This window comes from Polypterus senegalus, chromosome 7 (genome assembly GCF_016835505.1).
Source record: "Polypterus senegalus isolate Bchr_013 chromosome 7, ASM1683550v1, whole genome shotgun sequence".
Lineage (NCBI taxonomy): Eukaryota > Metazoa > Chordata > Cladistia > Polypteriformes > Polypteridae > Polypterus > Polypterus senegalus.
This window is the reverse complement of record NC_053160.1, coordinates 134,991,640-135,009,885: the sequence shown is the minus strand read 5'-3', so window position 1 is coordinate 135,009,885 and position 18,246 is coordinate 134,991,640.

Genomic DNA, 18,246 nt, shown 5'->3' with positions numbered 1-18,246 from the left:
ACCATCAAGTAGAAATAATTCATTTGAGCAATGGCTGTTATATTCACTTTTTCATTGTTTAGGGAAAGGATGTCTCCATCTATACAAGGGCAGATGTCATTTCTGGGTAGGTCAGCTGCTTCTATATTTAGGCAAGAGACCCCGTGACTTTCATGAAACCCCAGGATCCTGTTTGTTACACTAGCATTTTCAAGATATTCATCTGTAAAAGTAACATTATTTAACTGATATTTTTGTGTGCTTTATGCTACTGGAATGCCAGTTTAATACATAAACTACAGCTCACATACTAAACCTACTGCCGAATGACACAAGTATAATCTTCCTGCATAACAGCTTTAAGTAGTTCAGCACAACTTGAATGAATGTTTTCCCTGTCATGTAAGAAATATTTTGATTATTTGATTGGTATTGTAAACTTTAGTAAATCTTACTAAGTCAACCCACCACTCTTAAAAATAAAAGTGCCAAAGTGGTTCTTCAGAGTGATGCCATAACAATAAGAGGAAAACTGTTTTTGGTTCCCAAAAGAACCATCCTTATGAAAGTTTTAGAAAACCCTTTTATTTACTTGGATCTAGGGAACAGGTTCCATAAATAAGCACGAACAGATGATAACAGACTTGTGAAATACCAATATATTCATGAGGTTTGAAGGTCTCTTGCTACATACAACAACACAGACTAAGTTCATGTTTTCTTGTTCTGTCAGTATCCTGCTAGATAGTTTCCAGAATGGTTCTTCAGAGCAATGCCATAAGAAACCCATTTTTGGCTCATAAAAAACTTCCAGAAATTACCTTTATTTATTTAAATCAGGGACAATGCACTAAATAAACATGAATAAATAACAGATTTGTAAAAAAAACAGCAGGTTCCTGATCTTAAAAAGACTCTTGTGGCATACACTCATATAGGCCAGGTCCAGGTTCTCTTAATCTGTTATTGTCCTGCTAGGTGCCTACTATACATTAGATATCTTATTTATTTATTGTAAATATTAGGAAAGTTTCCAAAGTGCAAAGAACCAACTTAATATGCAAAGAACCCTTCCCAGAATTAAATGATTTGTCAAGCAATAGTTCTACAAGAAATGGTGCAACCCAATGAAGAACAATAAAATGCCATTAAAGAAGCATTATTTTTAAGAGTGTATGCATTAACAATGTCTGTTTAAGGAACCTTTTTAAAGCTGAAAGAACCAATTTCATGTGTAAAGAATCTTTTCCAGAAAGAAATGGCTCTTTGTCAAGCAATGGTTTAACAATGAACCACACAACCCAGTAAAGAGCCATTTTAGAACCTTTAATTTTAAGAGTCCACATAACATTTCAATTTCTTGTTTTCCTGCAATACTTAAGGATCTTAGGATTTCTCTTTTTACTTCCTTGCATCTGGCATTTGGGAAAGGGCATTTTAACAAGTTCAAAATAAATCAACAAAATGCTACTGGATGGGCCATTTATGCTAGCTTCTACCAAAGGCAACACTTTGATTAGCATTAAGTTGCTTCAAAAAAATAGTACTTATTAATTTTTTTGTGAATTGAGTTTTAAGATTAATGAAAAAGTTTTGAGACCAACTGTACTACAAGCATCTTATGTATGGCAGTGGAGAGGTCAAGGTGAAGGCCTTGCCCATGGGCACAAGTGTGAGTTGTTACACACAATAATTTAACCAGTAATTTGAAATGGCAGCTGTGGGTAGTGCTTATATAACTGTAAAGCCATATAAACATATCCAACATTTATTATTTTGTATAACTCAGAATAGGTGGTCAAGGGACCTTTAAAAAATGTTGAACTAAACATATGGAAAAATGAGAAAATACACAGGTACACTCTTAAAAATAATGGTTATAAAATGGCACTTTACTGGGTTTTGTGGTTCATTATAGAACCATTGCATGACAAAAAAACATTTCATTCTGGCAAAGGTTTTTTTGCATATGAAATTGGTTATTTAAACTTTGAAAAGGTTCCTGATAAGTGGACAAAGCAGACATCTTTAATGTAGATGATCTAGTACCATACTAACAGATCAAAAAAACCTGAACTTTGACTGTGGTATTTTATGAGGCAAGAACCCTTTTAAAATCATTATCATCCTCATTGGTATTTCATAAATTTATGATCATCTATGCAGCATACAGTTTTTATTGAAAATGCTAAAAATTTACATAAAAAAGATTTCTTTCTGGACGGCAAGGTGGCGCAGTGGGTAGCACTGCTGCCTTGCAGTAAGGAGACCTGGGTTCGCTTCCTGGGTCCTCCCTGCGTGAAGTTTGCATGTTCTCCCCATGTCTGCGTGAGTTTCCTCCCACAGTCCAAAGACATGCAGGTTAGATGCATTGGTGATTCTAAATTGTCCCGTGTGTGTGCCCTGCAGTGGGATGGCACCCTGCCTGGGGTTTGATTCCTGCCTTGTGCCCTGGGATTGGCTCCAGCAGACCCCCTTGACCCTGTAGTTAGGATATAGCAGGTTGGATGATGGATTTCTTTCTAGAATATTTATGTGAATGACTCTTTTGGGAACCAAAAATGGTTCCCATATGGCATCACTCTGAAGAGTTGGCACCTTTATATTTAAGAGTGTATACATGTAGTTGAAGCTGTTTCAAAGACAGAAAAGAAAGAAACTTTCATCTGCTGGAGAGGTGAAAAAGGTTAGAGCTGCTGCCTTGAAGACGGTGTCAAAAAATTTGCTGCTGCACGTCTATAAATTTTTGAAGTGTATGGAGCGTGGAAGAGGGTACTTTGAAAAGAAAAGGCTGTTGAACCCTGAGAAATGTTCAGATGTGAAATGACAGCTATAGTCTCGAACATTGTATTTGCTGCAATTATGACTCTGCTATTTGTTTAATCAAAAGTACAATTCTCAAGCCATCCACTCTCAAAACAGTTTACTTGAATTCAGGGTTTTCTGTAAATGATATATGTATATCCTTCACAAGCTTATACTCTTTTTTTTCCTTTATTTAGCTTGATCGAATTATGTGCCAATAATCTTGGAGTATTCAAAATGGTTGGTTACCCTGGTCATATGTGAACGTTAGCTACATTCATAACAAACTTAGCAGAAATCTCATCCGATTGATGGAAGCATTATGCAAAGTGAAACCGATACTAAATGTTTGCACAAATGATGGAATAAATGGGTGCTCAAAACTATGAACTTTTTGAAGTATGTACATATGTATGAACTGTTATTTTATTAGATAAATTGTAAGAATAGACTTTAATTACATTTTTAGTGATAAGACAGCTTCTACATACAAGAGGCCTCAGAATTCCTATGCATTGTCAGCTTCTGCTGCTTATAAATTAAATACATTAAGGAATAGTCATACATACAAAGTTAAGCGTCACACACAAATGCATCTAGAAGAAAACTCACTCTGCATTTGAAGCTCACACATGAAAAGGCTGCCCTTCTGATTCTTGTTGCCATTGTTAGTTTTAGTTTTGCACCCTCTCAATCAATACTTACAGGAAGAGATTGAATAAGGTTTTTAATCTGAAAAAATAAGGGGGCTGGGGTATTGTCGTTTTGTCAAAGGGTGGTGGGGGAGCCTTCAGGTTTCTTTACTTTCACCTGCTGGGGTCCATTTGGTCTCTTTCATGGAGAAAGGAAAAGCAAAATGAATAAGCAATACAGGGATAAGAGTCCCTTATGCAGCCCAATGGTATAATCAATGGGTACTTGTAATCCCTATTATATCTCACAGAGGTAGTTGTAAGACAATTAAATCTCCCTTCACAGGCAATTCATCTGGGTAGTTAACCTGAAACATCTAAGTGTGAATGCATCTCAGGCAGTGAGGTAATGGGATCCAGCCTTTCAGTCAAGTTTTTCTTTCAGGTTCACTCTAAAGTAAAGAAAAAGAAAAATATGCATAAATTTATTCTTTTTTATCTCATTTAATAAGCTAAACAACTTAATTTGTCATGTTTTACAAAGTACACTTACTTGTCCAAAGGAGTTACTGTGGTTACTCATTTTGGGAAGGAACAGCAAATGTGTGGTGAAGAATAAGTATTTGGCCATTGGGAGTTTAATTCTACTACTTCTCTTCCAGGATTACACTTAAAACTCAAGTACGAGCAAATGCTCTACGCCGTCAACAAACAAAACAGTTCAGAAACCTTTTAGTCTAGCATTCATTTTCTTATTCTGCATATTGTATAAAGTTGCATGCAAAGAAAACTAAATTAAATAACTGAAATAATTCTCGGTGAATTCTTAATATATTTATAAAGCTCTAAAAATATATACTATTTATATAAAAATATGTATCTGCACATATGCATGGTAATTTAAACTTTGTACATATCTTTAAGATATTATGCTTTGAGAGCTTTACTGTTATGTGTTTATAAAGTTGGACACACTGAAAATGATATCTATAGCATTGACATGTTCAAATAGATACACCACAAATAATTAAAATAGAAAATAATCAAGTCAGACTTTTACATTGCTCAGTGTTGCTCATGTTGATTCACCTTGTCTGGATTTTATCATCCTATCATCTTCATCACACAAGACATGAATAGCAACACTGTCTTCCATAGTGAAAATTGAATTTACCACAAAATGTTTAGACTGGTGGAGCAAAATATAAAATCTACAAAAGAAACGCATGTATACACCTTAGAACCACTAGCCCCGCCACAAGTCAGAAGTGAATTCAAGGCATACCCGTTTTAACTTATCATATATTGTGTTTAAGTGTCTGAACTTTCCACAGTAAGATATTTCGATCAGTTTTACTACACCACACAAAGGTGTAGCCAGGCGGTGGATTTCAAGGTTTCAACTCCCTGTAATATATTTTATGACAGTTCCAGCTGAGTGATCATCACCCTTACAAAATAAACTCGCCAGAGTGGTTCTTCAGAGGAATGTCATATGAGAAACATTTTTGATTCCCAAAAGACTCCTCCATATGAAGGTACCAGAAAGAACCTTTATTTATTTAAATCCGTAACATGCTCTATGGTGTAAATAGCCATGATGCTTATGATGCTAAAAGGACTCTTACTGCATACATACAGTAACACAGGTCTAGTTCAGATTTTCTTAATCTGTTAGTGTACTGCCAGGTAGCCTGCCATACCTGAAAGATTTTGGTAATTTTTCTACATATTAGGAAGTTTTTCAAAGCACAAAGAACTCTTACCAGAATGGAATGATTCTTTGACAAGAAATGGCTCTGTGAAGATCCACACAACCCAGCAAAACACCATATAGTGCCATTATTTCTAAGAGTGTAGAAGGAAATATAGGGTACATGACTCGTGATTCATCCTCCTTGAATTAATTCCTAGTTACACCCTTGCAAACATTAAATTTACCTTTAATCTATTTTAAATATATACAATGAAAAATGATGCAAAAGGAAAAATGAACACAAAAGTGTGAAAGATGGAAGAGCCTTGGGAAATAATTGAAATCTGTCCTACCCTGATATTTTGAAAGTGGGGCCTTCTGCAAGGGTCACCTCTTAACAGCAGTACTGCCCCCTAGTGTTCAGCAGACGTCATACCAGCATACGTTTTAAAAACGAGGTGAATAAAAATGCATTTGTTATACTCCCATTGCGAGTAAAAGATCTTTACTTTTTTCATAATGCATGCATGAGTACTACATTGATCTTTGAATACCCAGTAACATAATGCAACAGGTTAAATCGGATGAATGAAGTTTTAAAAACATACAGTACACTACTAAAGTTCAGATGTATGTGACATTCTCTCCATGGCTCTTAGATGTTCTGTATTCCGAATCACAAGAGTCAAGCAATTTTTTTATTATTATATGTTTATTATGGGCGGAGTGGTGGATCTGAGGCTAGGGATTTCCACTGGCAATCGGAAGGTTGCTGGTTCGAATCCCGTAAATGCCAAAAGGTACTCTCGCTCTGTTGGGCCCTTGAGCAAGACCCTTAACCTGCAATTGCTCTGTCTTGGATAAGACGTTAATTTGCATCCAGATTGTCAGCCCTACAACCTGCAGGGAAAAACATGGGAGTTGGTGGCAGAACTGGCACTCCAACCACCATAAAAAACCTCACACCGGTTCCACTCCATCTGAACTAGTGTGGTGCTGAGGTGTCACCCGTTGCACTCGGGTGCTAATCTGGATCCTGAGTTGGTTTGTGGTGGGGCAGCAATGCACTGTATCAGTGCATGCTCCTAACTAGCTACTAGCTATATGTTTATTGTTTTCTGTCATTCCTATTACGATTTTTAAATCTAACTAAAGAAAGTCAAGCAAAATTACATTTTATTGGCTAACTTAAAAGTTTACAATATTCAAGCTTTCGAGGCAACTCAGGCCCCTTCTTAGTTTAACTAGAAACATTTGGACATTTGCAAAGATTATGGACACTCAATTTCCCTTTTCTTTTTATACACATATTATTGTTTTAGTATACTACTTCTGTTTTAAATACATTCATACATTTTTCTTTAATAAATCTCCTTTTGCTCTGTTACTTTGCTCCTCTCACTCTGCTCACCAAAACTCCTATTTTTCTGAGAAAAAGCCATCCATCAGTTGAGAGAAAGACAGCTAAACCAGAGACAAATTCCATTCCAATGCTGCAGAGCCACCTAGTGGTAATAAGACAGGGAACCTACTATGTTATTAATTTTATTTTATATGAGGTCCTTATTTGTACATGTAGACCAGAGCATGTACAAAATCAAACTATACAGCTCTTTAACTAACACCTTGATATATCACAGTATAAAATGACTGAAATATAGCGACTGGCCCAGGATTATTTTGAATTATTTTCTTATTTTATGTTTAATTTATGGGATGTTTAACAATTATGCAAAAGGTCTCGTTTTGGCAAATTGCATATTATTGAACTGATCATCTGTTTAGCATCTGTTAAATGATGCTGTGTGAATCTTTTAATTAATTCCTTTCGTTTTTAAGATGTGAGATTTTTTTCCTTCTTTCCTTTATTCACAGAGAGTGCTTGAGAGATGACCTGTCAGACTACATGACATGAAATGCATTCATATTAAGCAATTTGAATTTGCGTAAGATGCTTCAGTTCCATAAATAGCTGGACAGAAATGCGGGTGAAGCAGTGTGTGTGAAGTTGAGGCTGTAATTATTATCTAGGTGTTGAAAGTAGTCGAAAAGTTTTTCCAAAAACTCCTATATATTTTTCGTAACATTTTCACTCGCAAAGGAAAAAAGTTTTCTATTTAGAATTTTATATTAAGAAATTTGAACATATTTGAGAAATGATCGTGCTTTTAGTTTTTGCTTAGATCGCACGCTGCATTAACTTAAGAAGGAGAATTACAAAATTAGTGGAAAAAAATAGAACAGAGTAGACTGACATCTAACACAACACTTCTACAAGCTGTTTGATCTCATATAAAGGTAAACCATATTTTCTCCCGAATTGTAGATATTACTTTTCCCGAATACGGATAATTTAAAAGGATATGTCTCCTACACAATAGCAAATGAACCAGGAGTAATTTTTGGTAGTTTATTTTTATTTTTAATATGCTAAAATGTAGAATTAAAAAAGAGATTAAATGCTGTTTTTTACTTATAAAGCAAGACGATATGATGATCTTCTGAAATCACAGCTTTAACGATGCCAAAATATGCGCCGACTGAACGGATTTAAATGAACGGGCGTTGGCTTTAGCGGAGCTCCTGTTTTATCTCCTAAAAGAACTGAGAGAAGTTACCGAAAAGTGTGTGTGTGTGTTCAAAGATAGATAGATAGATAGATAGATAGATAGATAGATAGATAGATAGATAGATAGATAGATAGATAGATAGATAGATAGCGGTTTTGTATTGTTTGTATTGTATTGTTAATCGACGGTATAGTGCAAAATTAAATATTAGATAAAGTTTTTTTTTTAAAGATTTACTACAACTTTCCAGAAAGTATCGTGTAGAATATAATTTGAAAAAAATCATTCTCCATATTTAAAAAACAAGTTTTGGACAGAAAAATTCTGTTTATCGAGCTGATTATTTTAAAAAAACATAATTAAGATGAAGACCATTTTATTTGATGCTCCACTCATACGTTTTATTAATAAACTAATATTAAAATGTCTCAGTAGTAAGGTTACTTGTTTGTCAAAAAAAATTTCAAAACTTCACTCCCAAAGCTGTGTCGGGCTGAATTTCTGATCCTAAGAAAATAATATCAACCGGGACTGCATTCTCTCTTAGTGGATGTTTTCATTCATTGCCTTTTAACACGCGTTGATGATGCCCCACATAACAAGGGTTACTACGGTTAGACTTAGAGCATTACCTGGTTTTGAGTTGTTGTTTTTTTTAATAATAACCCACTTTAAAGGGAAAACACCTTTTATATTTGTGCAGCATTACGTTCGAGGATGAATAAGAAACATTTTTCTACTTGTTATTGTCTCTGCAGGAAATAATTAGGCATAAAGGTAAAAAAATAAACACTTTTTTGTTAATCTGAAGAAGATTTGACATTTATTTCGGTAAATAGATGGAAGAAATTGATTGATTGATAATTACTTCAAAATAAAAAAGACAAGAAAACGAGTTATTTTCATTTCTGTTAACTCGATGCAAAATTGACATTTCAACATAATACTTTAGTAAAGAAGAGATTTGAATTTGTGATTTATTTTCTTTTTTCATGGTGGCTCCCATTAATGTATTTTTTGACCAGTTCCCTAAAGATTGCATCTGAAGAATTTCAAGGTCTGATTTGAAAAAGTACTGTCTTTAATGTTCAATAATTAAAAATCAATACGGTTTCATGAAGGCTGACTTCTGCAATGTTCATAACCAATTGATTTAACAGCAGTCTTTCAAGATTCAAATAGCTGTTATTTTTATGATACATAAAAAATATAAAGTGACATTTGTTTAAAGTAATGCATGCTAAGAAAAAAATAAGTTGTATATATTGTATTATGGCTGCTGTGTCCTTTATTTTTGTGCCTGCTGAGAAAGAAGCTATCATCTAATAAACAAGTCACACACAAAGATATATTTTAATAAATATGATCTGAGGATCAGTGATTAAAATATTAGAAGAAATGAGGGCATATACAGTAAGAATACACTAGATATATATCTGATATATATCTGTCAAGTTAGCTTAGATAGATAGATAGATAGATAGATAGATAGATAGATAGATAGATAGATAGATAGATAGATAGATAGATAGAGTGATATCTGTCAAGTTAGCTTAGATAGATAGATAGATAGATAGATAGATAGATAGATAGATAGATAGATAGAGTGATATCTGTCAAGTTAGCTTAGATAGATAGATAGATAGATAGATAGATAGATAGATAGATAGATAGATAGATAGATAGATAGATAGATAGATAGATAGATAGATAGATATCTGTCAAGTTAGCTTAGATAGATAGATAGATAGATAGATAGATAGATAGATAGATAGATAGATAGATAGATATTTTTCATGTAGGCCACATTGTTGAAAAAGCTAGCAGAGTGCCTATTTCTGAGCTCTGTAACTTTAAGAAATATAATATATACTTCTAAACATCAGGCTATTTCATTGGTCTGTTTTGTTCAGCCTCAAAGCTAAGTAAGAGCAGCAGACATATTGTATTTTCCTCTATTATCCCATATTGTTCATGAATGCAAAACCATACCTTCATATTTAGTCTCAAATACCCACAAAGTGTTTGTTGCATAAGAAAAAATAAACATTCTATTGAACATCTTTGATCTCTACTGAAATACTCATAGCCTGATTTATTGTAAATTTCAAACCAGTTCTTGACATAATACATTCTCACTGCTCAGGAAGAATAAATAGGGAAGTTTACCTGGTTGATTTAAATTGAAATAGTCCAAAGTAAACATGAAAATGGTTTAATCAAAAGCAGAATGAACTGTAATGATTTGTTGGTTTCTGTTTCAAAGTCTTTCTGGTGAGATAAATATATTTTTTAACAATGTCAGGTTAAAGGAACAGCAAATACAGTCTCATGATCAGGATCAGGCAGATAATATTTACAGACTGTAGAGAAAATACAGCAGCAAATCTTGATACTTTCTTGGTATTTGACCTAGGTTCAATGTAATTAGTTACAAATGTCCTTATAAACAAACAAAAAATTAAGGTTAGGAATTTATTTGGTCATGCATGTTACAAATTAACAACAAAGGAATCCCATGATTTTGGGATGAAGTCACTGAAAAAAGGTAAAACTGTCAATTAAATGAAACATAGGTGAAGAGATTTGAGTTAGATTGCTTAAAATGACTCTTACTTGGTGAATACGAGTCACAAGAAAATTGTACAATCACATGATAGGGTCAGAATTAACTCTAAAATTATTTGTCAGTCAGGAATTATGGTTGAGGAGTATTTTAAAACACTGACCAAATCTATATCATTACTTCTATTGTAGATTTTAATCTTGGTTGAGTAGTTCAGAAGTGTCATTCAGCATTTCTAACAGAGCATCTTCCACATCACTTGCTCATTGATAGACCTAATGGTTTGAAACTGGAAGGGGATCAAATTTTAAGGAAGAAAAAGTTTTAATAAAACACTTAACTGGTACTGAAATTAGAAGGACCAGTTGTAGATCATTAAAGGCAACCAATAAACACGATAATGCTGAGGTCAGGTTGGCACCACGTGTATCTGTTTTTAAATCAAGCACTGTGGTTTTCCTCCTACATCTCTAAGATGTGTATGTTTGTTTAACTGATGATTTAAAATGCGTGTGTGTGAGAGTCAGTGTTGTTATTAAGTGGTGCCTCCATGAGGCTTGGTTCCGGCCTTTTGTGTGATGTTGCAAGCACTATAGCCTCACAGCCTTGAGTTAGATTAAGGAGGTTTAAAAATGTTGTGCTTTTGAAATACTCTTTGCATTTTCTGTACTGCTATGCACTGCCAATCTCATCTCCCTCATCTGCATTTAATTACTTGTATAATTATGTGTTCTGCCTATTTGTAAGCCAGTGCATGACAATTTGAACAATGGTCACTCAAATATCAGCATTAAACCATTTTTCTGAATATAAAAATATTTGTTAATTAAAATTATTGAAGCTGAGATCACCATTCTAGAAATAAAGCACTGAAATGCAGCATGTTATAGTGCATGCTTGCAATGTATTATTATTACTGTGTCTGTGAGATAAACAATATACAGTTCAGTACTTCAGAGGTTAACAACAAGAAAGGAAAATACTCTGCTGAAACATTTGTTGCCACAAACTCCCCAGAGAATGAGTTTGATCATTTTTATTTCTGTTTTTGTTAAACATTATGTTGTCAGGAGAATGTTTGGAAAAAATGGAATTTCAAATGGGTCTTGGGAGGAAACACATGATCTTTGACCAGGAAATGAAAGTTTTATTATAAAAAGAAACAGTAAACACAGTTGTTGGAAAGCAATCTAAGCAAGGATAATAAGGCAGCAATTTCACGAGAAATGTTTTGTTATAGAATTTCTTATAACGTCTACTACACTCGGTCTTTTCCTTAAAATTAAGTTGAAGCTTAGATACTGTCATGGGTGTGCATATTTTTTATGATGCAGGACTCCAGAAAAAAGCTTTATCTCCTAGGCCTCGAAAACTCTGAGAAGGCCTCATAACAAAAAGTAGGCCTAGCCCCAAAAAGCAAAAAGCAGGCTTATGGCTATCACACACACACGTACAAAAACAAAACCAAGCTCACAAATTATGGGGAGAGAGTGGGATTGGCTGTGGTAACCCCTGGTCTAAAGAGCAAACTGACCTTATAATAATAATAATAATAATAATAATAATAATAATAATAATAATAATCAGTGCTTGAAGTGGGCCAATACTCACTAGTACTGTCTACCGACACCGTATTTTACTGTTTGGTGATACTTGAGTTCTTCCTGAGTACCACCAGTATCTGCAGTATTTCTCACAACCTCTCGATATTATATGCTACACGTGTTACATATGTTAACCAGAATTGTACTGAAGAGGACCCTAAAATCTCAGTCTCCTAGCTAATATGTGTACGAACTCACTTAGCTGAAGAAACTGAAACACCTTGAGTACCACCTCTTCTTTTTTTCCACATCAACCACTTATTTAAATAAATATTCAAAAAAATCAATAAGAAGAAAATTTTTAAAAGTTAGAGACAAGATGACAAATGTTGACTTGAAAAGACAATCTGAAGATGAACAAATCCGAACTCCGAAAACCAAAATCAAATCCTAGTTCCAAATAAGAGAAATAAAATACCAGATGACCAAAATCAAGAACTTCAAAGAACAAGCACCTAAAAGGAATCCAAGAAGACTGTGATGAAAAAATGAGGTGGTAAGCTAGCTAATGCTTTAGTGAAAATGCTGAAATCTCACTGTCACTTTATAGGGTTGAGGGTGGTCCCTCTGCTGCATTGTCCAGAGGGTCCCTTCTCCTTGGATTTAATATATAGAAAATAAGAGATCTAACAAAAAAATGATTAGTAAACATGAAACTACTGAATAAAAAACAATACAATACTGAACTAAATGCAACAAAATCATATTTGGTAACACAACCCACAAAATAATTAAGAAAACAACAAAATAAGCAGTCATTAGAAACAAAAGCCAGGGAGGTAGCCATAACAATTTTATAGCCTGATGACATCATGTATTCCATGTCATGTGACTAGCATTGGGTGCCATTACTATCTATATATATAATTCACTAAGGCAAGACACCCATGGAAAACACGCCGGAAGGGGCGTGGATTCACTAAGCCGCCAACAAGTAAGACACCTATGGCGCACGCAGGGAGGAGCCACGCCCACCAATTGGATACGACGACAACTCGCAGAGCCACGCCCACCAATTCGGACGCAACGACACAGAAAGAACGGTGTCATTTATATTCGTCTGTCGTAGAGGCCTCATGTACTGTACCTCCGAGCCACCTTGATTGTTCATAGAGGCATGTTTCTCGCGGAGGCGAGTCGCCATATGCAGCGTGTAAAACGGTTTGCGAGGGGTATCCCATAGGATCCTTAAAACAATCCTTTACAACTGAGGTTAAAACACAATGAAGTAAGCAGTCTTTAAAAACCGAGTTTTCGGTTACGACACACAACCTTGTGCACCATAGCAAACTGTTTTACACGCTACATACAGCAATTCGCACTCACGGATAATTATATGTTGCTCTCTCCAGAGTTCCATCTTTTCATTCACTTTCTGTTGTATCCTCAAACCCTCCCTTTTTAAACAACTGTGTCTTTCCAGAAGTGTTCAACCATCAATAAATAATTATGCGGCATTTGTTATGCCGCAGGTTCACTATTGTGTTGTATTTTGCTCCCTCCAGAGTTCCATCTTTTCATTCACTTACTGTTGTATTCTCCCACCAACCCATTTTAGACAACCGTGTCTTTCCAGAAGTGTTTAGCATTCAATAAATAATTATGCATGAGATTGAGCGTGTGTCTACCCAGCGCAGAGAGACGTGGGTAAGCCGTTGAACCCCATTCGGGCTGCAAACCGTGGAATTCCCACTAAGTGCAACTCATACGCTCCCACTGGTTATGTCCCTACCCTTTGTACACACCCCCCTCCCACCTCGCTACTACCGTGGTTAGGTGTCTTGGTGGATTATATATAGAAAAGCAGCCAAAACCGCACAGAGCAATGAAACGTCTACGTGAGTCACAGGTGCATCTGGACTTTGTAAAGACGACAACGACTCAAGTGACAAGTTGGAGGTGGGCACATGAGCAGGCAGTGCATACTGAGCGAGAAATCAGCAGACTAGCATGACGGAGGGAGCTGAATGGACATCCTTCTCCTCTCCTCCCATTCCACACTCCGCGACTGAGCTCCGTGCAACCCCATCCCTGCCCCGTCTGGCAGGAGAAGGTGTGATGGTGATCCACCAGTTTTCAGTCACAGACGATTGTGTGTTGGTTCGTTCCGTGCATTGTTACAATGTTGCTTTTCTTGCTGATTTATTACATTACTGATTTTTCAAATATTAATTTTCTCCCTGTGCTTAAAAATCATTAAAAAACCGGCCTGATTATGCGGCGTATGGTACGCCACGGGTTGGCTAGTAAAAAATATTGCAGCATCCCTGTAAACCTAAATACAATATGGTGGTGCCAATTAAAGAAAATGGTCAAAAAAAATTTCATCATATTTATAACTGGCTTCCTTCCACTTAATATTTTTCTACTTAACTCTAGTTGGCTCTATTTTTAACTGTTTATCTAATTGGCTAACAGACCTTTCCCCATCCTCTGTATTGTACTGATATACCCCATTTTGTTCTAAAATTTCTGATCGCCATCACACAGAATTTAAATTTAAATATGTTCATAAACTGTGTCCTACCCATAGAACACAACATCTTATGGGATTAGAAATATCATACTGTATATGCCCTCTTAAAGTCATTGGAACCTTCCTCCACATGTTCTAGGAATGTCTTCTGGATGCAGCTCTCTGGTTCCCTCTCCATGATTCTTTCTTTCTCAATTCTTCTGTCCCTTCAAGGCCTCCTCCTCCTGAACCTTTCCTTTCTTTCCTCATTTTCTCTTTCTCTCTCACAGTGGAGACTTTTAATGATTGCTCCTATTGCAGCTAAGTTGATTTTAACCTACTGCTGGAAACATTCTGGCCTTGTCTCTCTTGTAGTCTGGAAGTTTTCATATTATAATCTCACAATCTTGAGCTTTCTGCAACAACTCTTCCATTTCTCCCATCCAAAATTGGCTTCATGCTGTTCAGTTAGTGAAGAGCTGGTTGGGGGTTGCTCTGTGAGGACGTTTCTCTTTTAATAAATTTTGGTCCTCATTTTGCCACATGTTGTCTTATGCAGGGTGTGTGTGTGTGTTGGTTTTCCTGTGGATGTTTGCTTGATGTCCTTCATGGTTAATTGTATCAGGTGGGATGGGGTCAGTGGGTGCCCCTGGTGTTTTTGTTTTTGGTTCTTATATACCCATAGATTATTTATTATTGGACTACTTTTAACATACTCCTTTTTCATTTTATCAATAAGATTTGATCACAAAAAATTATGAACAATTAAAATAATTCTGGACGGCACGGTGGCGCAGTGGTAGCGCAGTTAGGAGACCTGGGTTTGCTTCCCAGGTCCTCCCTGCGTGGAGTTTGCATGTTCTCTCCGTGTCTGCGTGGATTTCCTCCGGGCGCTCCGGTGTCCTCCCACAGTCCAAAGACATCCAGGTTAGGTGGATTGGCGATTCTAAATTGGCCCTAGTGTGTGCTTGGTGTTTGTGTGTGTCCTGCGGTGGGTTGGCACCCTGCCTGGGATTGGTTTCTGCCTTGTGCCCTGTGTTGGCTGGGATTGGCTTCAGCAGACTCCCATGACCCTGTGTTCGGATTCAGTGGGTTGGAAAATGGATGGATGGATAAAATAATTCAAATGGTACAAAAATTAAATAAAAGAGAGTAACACAAATATTAATGTGACTGTAAACTTCAGATTGCTTGTAAAACAACACAAAAATTAAGTTTAAATTCTACTTTTTTATCTCCAGATTGTTTTTTGGTATGGAAATGTTTGTGCCAGTAGTTCCCTGTCTTAAATAAAGTAAAACGTTCCTTATTGTAGCCAATTATGTTGATTCTACATTGGGGAATAGTCATAGTGACTGATGCTGCACAGGATAACTTTTACTGCAGTACAAAGAGCAATGAAAGAGTATTTGCCTCATCCTGATTTCTTCTATCATTGAAAATATTTCAGGTCTTCAACCAAAATCTAAAATTTCATAAAAGGCACATGATTGAACAAATAACACATATTTTTACTTATGTAGCTTGTTGAATGGACAAAGATTCAAAGGTTATTTTACACCAACTAACATTGAAACATGAAACATGAAAAAAATCCCTCATACACTTAATTATTGTCTGTGCCACTTTTAGCTGTAATGACTGCAACCAAACACTTCCTTTAATTAATATTTACCTGTAATGCTGCTGTGGAGGAAATGTTGTCTACTCTTTAGTTGCAGAGTTGCTTTAATTTAGGCACACTCTTTCCCATTTAGCCATTATGCCTACAGGCATTTATTGAATGCCCCATAACCAACCCGTGTTTAACTCAACAATTTGTATCATCACCAAGCTTCTGATTTCTCAATCAGACCTCTAAAGCAATCCCTCCCCCAGCTACTCATTATAGATTCTGTATATCATTACACTATCTGACCTCCAAAACCCCGTCCCTCTCCTTGGTATAGTTTCTATATCAGGATAATTTGCAGCCCTTCCAGGGGTGCCATGCCAAAATGCTTTGTGAAATGATATAATTAGTCATCAGCCAGAACAATGCTTTGTACTGCCGGTTCTTTAATTCCACTTCATCCATCAGGTACACTAGTAGGATTTCATACATGAAGTGCTTGCTTCAGGTTCTGTCATAGGGCTGCTATAGGATTTAAATCTGACCTTTCACAAGGCCAGTTGAAAACTTTAATTTTGACTTTTCGAACCACTGTGATATGGATTTGCTTTTGTGTTTTAGATCATTGTCTTGCTCCATGACCTATATATGCTTTATCTTCAGATTAAGCACCAATGATCAGATATTCTCCTTAAAGGTTTTCTGATAAAGAACAACAATTGTGGTATCTAAATTCTGGCAGATTGTTCAGGTTCAGATTCAGTAATGCATCTGCAAACTATCACATCACCACTACCAACATATCTGATGACTGGCCTGATTGGCATGATGTTCTTACTAAGTAATGCTGTGTTTGCTTCATTCATTCATCCATCCATCTTTCAAACCCACCTATCTAGAGTAGGGTTGCAGGGAGAGTCAATCTAAAAGGTCTACTATTGCCTCGTTTGTTCATTGAACATACTCCCAGAAGGTGCAAAGACCATCCAGATAATTCCTGGCAAATGAGAGAAATGTATTTATATTCTTTTTGATTAACAGTAGTTTCCACCCACTGTAGTTACCATCCAATAGGTTTGTAGCACTCTTGAATTTGTCTAGGATTAGAGATATTCATACTCGCACTTGTTTCCATCTTGGCCATTGGACTCCATGGGCTTGTATTGAGACCAATTGTCTTATTTAAATTAATATATGTTTGTTTTTGCCTCTGTTCATGATGCATGCTCATATATGGATTCCATTAGTACAGGCCTAAGATCACAGTACTTAGTTTCTTTGTGTACTCTTACTACAGTTATTTTTTTTGTTGTTGCTACTCATCACAGTAACATTTGAGAATGCCCTCATTAGATCTATTTAATTTTTTAAAATTGTTACTGTTTTCCCTTTATTTGTAGTAAATTGTTATTGTGACCTGTTGTGGGTGTTATGGTAAGCCAAGAAAACTGATGTGGTGCACTTACACACCTCATACTGTATGGTTGTTGTGAAAAAGAAGGCAAACACTTCAGCTTCTTGTAGACAAAATCATTGTTTAGGATATGTGTAACAATAAGGGTAAGACTTGGTAGCTGTTTGCGGCCTTAATTTTTTGTTAGTTTCAGTCTGATTTTTTAAACTGTTGAAAATTCAACCGTACCAACTTCATTTTGTTACAATGCATCATTCTGTTCTCAGGATTTATATATCATAAGTACTTAATGTTAGACTGATTGAAAAGCTTTTTGGCCAAGTAGATATGATGTTACAGCACTGTCCTCGACAATTGTGAAAAAAACGATGTAAGTCGGAATATTATATAAAAAGTAATGCCAAAAATAGCACTTATCAATTAACAAAACTCCTAGAATGGGCATTAAACACAATAACAAAAAAATAAAAATGAAATTAATTCAATCTTTTTGGTACACTTCAATGCACTTTCTGAAGGTATTCTTGAGGTTGTTTATTCAGGCCTATTAGAGAAGTTCCCACAGTTCCATTACAGATTCTGGCTGCCTTATTTGCTTCTGTCTCAAAGTAATCCCAGACTAATGTTGAGATCAGGGCTCTGTGCAGGCTGTACCATCTATTGCAGATTCCATGTTCCTCTTTTCACTACAAATAGTTTATTTATGATTTTGGCTCCGTTTTGATGTCATTGTTATGCTGCAGAATGAAATTCAGACCAATCAGATGTCTTCCTGATGGCACTACATGATGGATAAGAATCTGCCTATACTTCTTAGAATTCAGAAGGCCATCAATTTTGATGAATGCATCAACTGGTCTTGCAGAAATACAGTCCCAGACCTGCAAGGAACCTCCATTGTGCTTCACTAATA